The following is an 8,810-nucleotide window of genomic DNA, read 5'->3' on the forward strand; positions in this document are numbered from 1 at the left end:
TGGCAAATTCAGCAGGGTTTGGGTCACAGGGTCTATACTAATCAAATACCCTGCCTGCACATTTAGAGTCGGTTCCCACAAACTTGAACCTGGCTATTAAATAAACCACATGGAACTACAATGTAAAAAGGATTAAGTCCCCTAACAATCATGCTGGGATTGAGAAGAATTAAAGATTTAAATGCATGTTAATTGTTGGCATAAAGTCTCCTCAAACAGGTTGCATGTAAATGCTTGCCAGCCTAGAGGACAGAAAGCAGACTAGCTCATGGTAAGCTCGCGGGGAGCAGCAGTGGGAGAGAGGAAGCCTGCAGGACTCTGAGATCATTAAATTTTCCACTGCAAATACACTGCTGAGAGCCATATTCTGTTCAAATTCACCTTCCCATTCTTTCCTGATGGCGAGCCCTACACTACAGCTGATCAGAGAAGCAGTTTGTTCAAGGCTACAAGTGAGGAGTCTGTTCAGGTGTGTCTACTCTTCTAACGTGGGCCAAAACACATGCCCCAGTCGTACACAGTTATTACTGGAAGCCAAGCAGAACGTGCATCCTAGTGAAAGAGGGAGCGGGCAGAGAGCACAGGTGGGGCAGGAAGCAAATCAAGAAAACACATGGAATGAAAAAAGGACTGAAGGAGACGAGAGAAAGGGCAGAAAAATGCTGAACAGTCTTTTGATATAACGGCATTTCAGGGAGAAGAAAGGCAAAGCCCATCTATTGCAATGAGGACTCCAACAAAGAGATAGGGAACTGGTGCACTGTGGCAGACACCCAAGAACAGGCATGCTACATCAAGGTAAACAGGCTTATTATGCTGGAACAGAGGATCTACATTACAAGTCTCTTATGAAGACAGATTATCAGACAAGGATAAGCATTCATCCGATAAGGCAGGTCAAGTGCAGCAACTGAAGAAAGGTACCTCCAAAAAAACAGATCATTTCTTCAGCGAAGTGTCTTATCAACTCTGATCATAGCCTCCCGATTCTGCTAAATTCAGCAGCTGAGGATTGGTTATAATCACTTCTTCACTAGCAGACACTGGCCTGCCTCAAAACCACCTACACACCTCATGACTGGCAACATATAGCCATCAAACCTCAAAAGGTAGTGGTGTATTTGCAGTTAGCAATGGCACTACTCCACATAGTGGGCAAAGGTTTAAGAGCAAAGACCTAGACCACTGGGAATTCCCAATGGTGCAGTGTAGGCTTTTCTGGAAAAAAACCCACTCCTTCCATCCTCCAGGTTTCATTTCACAATAGTAGAGCGAGGACAAGACAGGACTGGGAGAACTGGAGCCCCAATGGGAACTGAGACAGGACTGGGAGAACTGGAGCCCCAATTTGGGCCAGCCCACTTGCAGGGTAAATATCGGATGGCCAAATACATAGTTTAAAAAGAGAGCTTTTGCTAGACACTTTGTTTATACTATTAAGACAGCCCAGGCTTCTGCTCAAGCTTAAATTTGGTTTTCCCCCCACCCTCCAGCTCCCCTTCCAGTTTGCTAATGAGCCAAAGAAATAAAATCCACAGAAAAAAAATAACCAGATACCAGATAACTGTTCTTTCATACACTACAGGAAATGTTTAGCTTTAGTACAGCTGAGTATCAAGGTCACACTTAAGTGTCAATGTGATGGGTATGCAACAGGAAGGAAAAGCGGAATTTACCTTCACCTAGTTACTTGATAAAGTGAAAAGAAATCCAGGAAAGCTCAATTACCACGCAAGGCAGACAATTTAGAACCATCTGCTGGTACCCAAAGCTATTACAATGCAGATCACTCCTATTTCAAGTGTTAACAAACAGTGTAAGGTGTTAATTAGCCCAGGGTTTCTCGACCTGTGGGTTGCAAGAACATAGGAAAGGGTTGCGAACAAACTTTAAAAATAGATGAACAAACTTCAAAAATGGATTCTCCTCTAAAGGCAAAAAAGATGAGAGAGTGGCTTTTCCCTCGCAGGCTGGCAGAGTTCCAGCCGACAAGAGGCTGCTTGAGGCCCCCCATATACCCGCTTTGCCCCACACACTGGGGGTCAGGGACCAGGGGGTGGGGACAGCAGGTCAGGAGTGAGGGGCACTGGGTCAGGACTGACCATTGATGTTTACTAATGGGTCCTGGTACAAAAAAAAAAAAAAAGGTTGAGAACCACTGACTTAGACCAAAGCCAAACCTCAGCAAGTGTTAAGATGCATTTGATAGTATTTCTGCTGCAAGCAATACACATACCCTTGAAGCCTAAAGTCTTATGAAATGCAAAGCTACAGTACTATGAAAAACAACATTATATGCAATTAAGTTGAGCCATTTAATATCAAGGGGCTCTATGGAGCAACTGAGAATTACTACTGTGGGACTCTGTCATCCCTAGTCTCTGTAGAGTAGCATTTCCTATAACCTATATCTGTAAAACAGATGCTTGCTAAAACTCTGGACTCGCCTCTATGGGTCTACCTTTCCAAACCCAACAGATTCTGGTAGTGTTTGAGCTACAGTTTAATCAGTAAAAAACAGACTCCACCACCTCATTAACTGCACCAACATATTCCACTCTATAGAAGAGAAAACCACAATACAGATAAAGCTGAAAAAGCCACTAAACTGAAGTCCTAAAAGCATTTGCAATAGTTCATGAAGGTTAATCATTATCTGCAATGCTAGTTAAGTCAGAACCAAGTTAAGCAGTGATCAAGAGTAAGAGGCAAAGAAACCCAACATTTGACATAGAAAGAAGATGTATGGGAGCACAGTTTTAACCTTATACATGGTCAGTTAGTCTATTCATATGCTAAGTAAAAGGAGCTGTATACAAGTCTTTCCATGAACAACAAACACAAGGATCATCATTCCACTGTCAATTCTCCAATGACCTTGAACTTAAAAAACAAACTATCTAAATGACAAAATACCAAATGACAAGAGAAAGGAGATGAACTAACCCTACTAAATGCACCCAAGGGAGAGTGGATGCACACCTTGCTGTGGTTATTTGACCCCAGTTGTCTTTCCTGCCAAGAGCAGGGGGGCTGGACCCAACAATCTCATGAGGTCCCTTCCAGCAGTAAACTTCTGTGAATCTGTGACAGTGGAAGAACCAGTGTAACTCACATTTAGGAATAGGATACATTACCCAAACAGCTCCCATCTCTTAAGTTCAATTTATATTATCTGCAAAACAGCTGTAAATTCACAAGTTTAGTCTTCTTTTAGGATTTGATGCATTTCGAATTATTGCGACAAAACTGTACATCTTCACCGTATACATAATCAGGTAGTGTAGTGTGACACTTCTGTGTGCACTTAATGAGTTCTCCAAGTAGTTGTGAATAATGTTAGGTCAGGGGTTGGCAATGTTTTTGGACAGCACGCTGAATACATCCGCAAACTCTGCTGGTAAGATGTTAGTGTGCCGGGGTCTCTGATACCACGTAGCTTCTCGGCCTTTTGTAGACCAAGATCGCGTGGAGACCCCATGTTCTGTATTAGTAAGATGCCACATGGTATCTTCTGTAGTGACTGAATTACTGTCACTTTGGTAATGTATACATTAAAAAAACAAAACAAAACAAAAAAAAATCTACGCCAAGCTAGGAAGGAATGTGCTTCCTACTTTGAACTGGCAATCTTGCTACCATTTTAAGTGTTTAATGAATTTCAAATGAAGGTATAATGATAGCAAAATCCTTTTTTTTTCCCCAAAGCCAGAAAAAAGAGGCTTAAAGACTTTTAGTCATTTTAAATTTAGATTTGTGTAATGGTACTAATCAAATCTCATCAAGAAAGTAAAATGTCTTAGCTGACAACTTGTGAGTCTTGGGCCACGTAACAGGAAAATAAGTGTTTACCATGAAGCCAGCAGCTGACTAGCAGCTGGGATTGTGCAACCCATTCCAACCTAATAGGAAAGACAGCCACAGTATTTCTCCAGCCAAATCTAGCCATTTCATCATATCCTTACAGTTAGGAAGCTAAGTGCCAGGCTCTCCCCCAGGCAGTCCTTAGCTGTACTACTTCTTTCAGCTATATGATCTGCACTATGATTATCACAGTAGTATCTAGTAATCCCATCATGGCAGAGGCCATGTTATGCTATCCATGCCTTTAGACAGTGAACTCCTCCGAACAGAGATCAGTTGCTCCTTCAACCCTAAGCAATGTATGCTAGCAGCACTATGGAAATAATGCTATGAAAGCTCTGCATTAACTAGTTTGTCTCCACCTCAACCTTTATAACTTCAACATTAATACCTTTGCTAAGCAGTAACTTAACTAAAATGATTATTCCTGATACAGCTACTGGTCCTGGCCTATTTAAAGGTTCAAACATCACTGACATCCACTGACAGATTTCAGAAAAATAAAGTTCTGGCTTGCAAAGAAAAATAAATGTATTTTATGGACATTCCTTCCTTCATCCCACACCCAAAGAAGAATGATGGTCTGTCAGGGTGTTTCAAGTTTGCAGAGAACTGGAAAACCTGCCAAGATTCCAGGTCAGGGCTGTTTCTGCTACCACCATTCAAAACACCACCTAGACAGGCACATTACAGGCACGTGAAGAGAATACTTTAGGCTTTTGTAGTTTAAATGATTTGGTTAGCATGTACTGTCTTCAAAAGCTTCTAGTCAGAGGGGCACGGGTGACCCAAGGTAACTCTGGTAGAGATCTCCATGACTTCAGTTTCTGCAAAACTACTTGTGTAAAAAAGGCTGAAAGTGCTTGCAACTAGAGGGAACTTTCCAGCTATGAATAGTACCATCCTCCCGAGCCTGCTTCCCTGCACAGCAGCAGTGGGACTGACGAGACACCACTGCGGCTCAGAGCTGCTATTCAAACCCTCCCAGCGACTGTGAATCAAGTCACTGTCTGTCTGCTACTACTGGCAGCAGCTGGCACTGAAGCATTTCTTCGGGTAAGAGGAAGAGACAGACAGAGCGAGCATGCGAGTGTGCACACAAACACTAGCAAGCAAGAAGGTGGAGGAAGGGACCTGCCTCTAAACCACACCTTCTTTTCCCTTTCCTGGAGCAACAAGTGCCTGCAAATCTTGAAGTTTGACATCTCTTAGAAGCCAGAGCAAAGGCTTCCTGGGCCATGGAGTCCATGGTACTACAACCATTTCAGGCAACTGCTAAAAGCTCCATCTTAGAGACTCAAACAGCTTCACTGTTTTTTTCTCCTAAACTGGCTCTCTCTTCCTAATGATCCTCGCAGCCCTCCTTCTGTACCTATTCCAGGTATAGGATATTTCTCAAATGGATGCCAGTAGGAGAATTGAAGCCTTAATTAGAAGCCAGGGATGACAGCTTGTCAGAAAAGGGGTCATCCCTACTCAGGAGCTATGAACTAGGCCTAGACTTTGAAATTAGTTACAAGCCAGACATTTTGCAACATGGAAGAAACAGCTTCTGCCATAAAGAGCGGAGAAACAGGCGATAGATAGTTCTTGCCACTTGCTGGGCCGTGCAATACTCCCTTCCCTCTTCCATGAGGAGGGCTTGGTAGAAAGTCCCTAACTTCTGCCAAGCTGCTTCTTCTTTAGAAATCAGATATAGTGCACTCTTCGACTGCGAAGGAACCGCCCAAGTGACACAGGACAGAGAGCGGCGAAGCCTAGAGCTGAGAAGTAAACATGTGAGTGCCTGCAGGGATGCATGGAAAGACACAGCTGATGAGCTTTGTCAGAGTAATTTTTTTTTTTTTTTAAAACAGCTATAGCACCTACACCACCATAAAAGCTTTGGACATTGGTCTTGATTAAAAGAACAAGCTGCGTTTCTGGAATCCAATCTCCGTCGCCTATTCTGGCAGCAGAATCATGCTCTTCAAGACTGCTGAAAAATAGGAATCACAATTCCCACCATTCAGCTCCATCTGGTAAGTAACTGTGCAACTAGCCAAGCCTGGTTTTCCTCTTTTGTGGCTAGAGCACAGCAACTATCACTGCTACCCAGTACTCTTTTAGCAGGCGTGAAGCTTGATCAGTTAGGTGAGGGTTAGTGCAATATTTAAACACTACTATATGGTGTTTGAATGCAACCGAAGAAAGGAAAAACATGTAGAAAGCAAAACGTCAGCACAATCTCGTTTCTTATGGAAGAAGACATCATAGCATCTGATGAAGTAGGCTGTTCCTTAAAAAAAAAAAAAACCTTATTTTTCTGAATGAGATATTGTCTGAAATCGGGCAGATGGCAAGACAGGGCAACACCTTAGAGATTAACACAGCTAACAGCCTTTTTATGTGGCAAAGGAATTCAAGCGTAGGCAAGGATCCTTTGGCCTTTGTGTTTCCTCAAAGTGGGTAGTCAAAAGCACTCAAATTTGCTAGTTGAAATCATCTTTTATTAGACCGACTAGACAGTTGCAAAAAAATTAAGAATTTTTTTTGGAACTGTCAACTTGGTCTAATAAAAGATAATACCTCTAGCACACCAATTGCTTGTTTTCTTAGACCAACACAGCTACAACCTTTATGCCTCAAAATTTGCTATGCTCTCAAAGAAGGCTTTCCATTCTGTTTGTTAAATGTTAGCCTGAAAATGCAAGGCCTTTCACCCTTCTCTTCCAGATTTAGTTTAGAGAAGTGATTTTGGTCATTTAATTCTAAGGAGTTGGCCAATAAAGAACTTCTAAAAATTTCAAGAACAGGGTTAACTTCTTTAAGTGAAAGAATGTAACTTTACTGGACAGGAAAGCAAATAAGTTTTGACTAATGCTTCTTTGAAGTGTTAAGGGTTATTGCAGAACTAGTTTATATCCTTATTTCAGAGAAAAAGCACATGAGCTATCATGCTTAACTCTATAAGTGAGACACAGTACTTCTAAAATTTTATTTAAAAAAAGCAAGTTAATACCCTACAACTACAGCAACATGATACAAATAATTTTATATCCATGACAAGTTTCTCATGAAGTATAAACTTATCCTAAGAGAAATGCAGCACATGATTACCAGAAAGATCAAGCCACCCTTCCTACTGATTTTGCATTTCTTGCCAGTAGGTGTGTCCACTTGTTTGCTATTGCACCGTAGATCAGGAGCTTTAAAGGGAGGCCCCCTTTATAATTATTCTACAAAAAAAGCTGGTCCTGAAATTGTAGTTGCCTGGCACTTGGTTGTTATCAAGTGTCCAAGTGAGTTAACTAGACATGAAACACTTTTCTGATCTCCAGAATTGAGGGATGAGCATCTTCCCATCGTCATCTGGTCATTATGGATTTAAGCTGCTGCCCTAGTTGTCGCTCCTGGAAATAAATGGAGGGAGGGGAAATGTAGATAAAATAAGGAGGAGGATCTCAGCAACGGGGAAGAGTTGTCGCCGAGCACAAGCAGAGTGCAAGGATTCATGCTGCAATACTGCCTACAGCCACCTCCCTACTAATTGTTAAACAAACAGTTAACGCAGCGGCAACAGACATCTCCCTGCTGGAAACCAGCTGGAAGAGAAGCCAGTTTTTCAGCTACACTTAGGTCAAACAGGAAGCAGGCAGTTAAAGGGCTTGCAAAAGTAGAAGGCATCCAATTTTAAAAAGGAACTATCTGCGTGTGGTCAGTATCCAGCTGAAAAAAAAAAAACAAAAGAAAAGAGAGAGAGAGAGAGAGAGAACGAGAACTACAACTGGAAGGCTGAAATAAAAAAAGCATTAATAAATTACGACCACCGAAAGGTAGTAGCTCAAAAACAAGAGGGAAAAGAAGTCTGACGCACAACCTGTCAAAGCAAGAACTGCAAAATCCACAGGCATCCTGCTGGTGGAAACAGACTTGGGTGGAAACGAGACCAGCAGCGTGGGATGCCGCGGTGCAAGAGGCAATCCCAAAAACAACACTCGGTGCAGTCCGGACACAAACACCCCGCCCAGCACCAGCACCGCCGCCGCTGCCCGCCCGCATCCCGCCAGCAGCACCGAGCAACCCCTGCATCCACCCGCACGGCGTCTTTATTTTAGTATTACTTTTTATGTTTAAAGGAGGCGTCCAGCAGCTTCCACAGGCGCCTCTTTATACCCTCCTCCCCGCCCCGCCCCCGGCCCCGCCCCCAAGGGCTGAGCGCGCCCCGGCAGCCCTTATGTTTAAAGCGTGATGTCTGGACCCCCTTTGGGCCCTGTTACACTTAAAGCGCATTGTTTGGTCCCACCTTGGGTCCCGTTACACTTAAAGCGCATTATGTGGACCCTCCCCTCGGGGCCCGTTACACTTAAAGCGTGTTGTGTGGGCCCCATTACACTTAAAGTGCGTTGGGTGGCCCTCCCCTTGGGCCCCGTTACCCTTAAAGTACATTGGGTGGAGCCCCTTTGGGGCCCGTTACTCTTAAAGTGAGTTGTGTGGAGCCCCCTCGGGGCCCGTTACACTTAAAGCGTGTTGTGCGACGCCCCCTTGGGGCCCCGGCAGCCGTTAGGTGTAGCGCACGCTGTACGAGCCCGTTCGTTGCCAGGTGTCAGTGGCAGGCCCCGGGGCCTGTGGGGGCTGCCACCTCCCAGGGCCTTGGCACAGGTTTCAGCCACAGCCTCTGGGGCTCGGCTGGGAGTTTTGGGGCAGCCACGTCCCGCTGGGGCTCGAGGCCCGCAGGCCCTGGTGTCGTGGCTCCCCTCAAGACGAAAGTTGGGAAGTGGTGGCTGCTGCCCTGGGGGCCCTCGAAGAGCCCCGTGGAGCACATCGGGTGACCCCGTGCACTACATTCGGTGCGCAGGGCCTGATCCAGCATGCAGGGGACTGATTCTGGGGTGCAGCGCCCAATCCCCATGTGTGGGGGCAGCGTGGGGCCCTGATCTGGGTGTGTGGGGCAGGGCAGAGGCATC

At 44.6% G+C, this 8,810-nt stretch overlaps 1 protein-coding gene across 1 annotated transcript in view; it reads right to left on the reverse strand.

Moving 5' to 3' along the window:
* Positions 1–8,008, reverse strand: part of NDRG1 (N-myc downstream regulated 1) — a 43,074-nt gene extending 35,066 nt beyond the window's left edge. Inside the window, exon 1 of the mRNA XM_006021985.3 lies at positions 7,968–8,008. The gene's annotated coding sequence lies outside the window, so the exon portion shown is untranslated. The remainder of the gene's footprint in view (positions 1–7,967) is intronic.
* Between the last annotated feature and the right edge of the window lie 802 nt (positions 8,009–8,810).

Source organism: Alligator sinensis, unplaced genomic scaffold (genome assembly GCF_000455745.1).
Source record: "Alligator sinensis unplaced genomic scaffold, ASM45574v1 scaffold651_1, whole genome shotgun sequence".
In the NCBI taxonomy this organism is placed as follows: domain Eukaryota; kingdom Metazoa; phylum Chordata; order Crocodylia; family Alligatoridae; genus Alligator; species Alligator sinensis.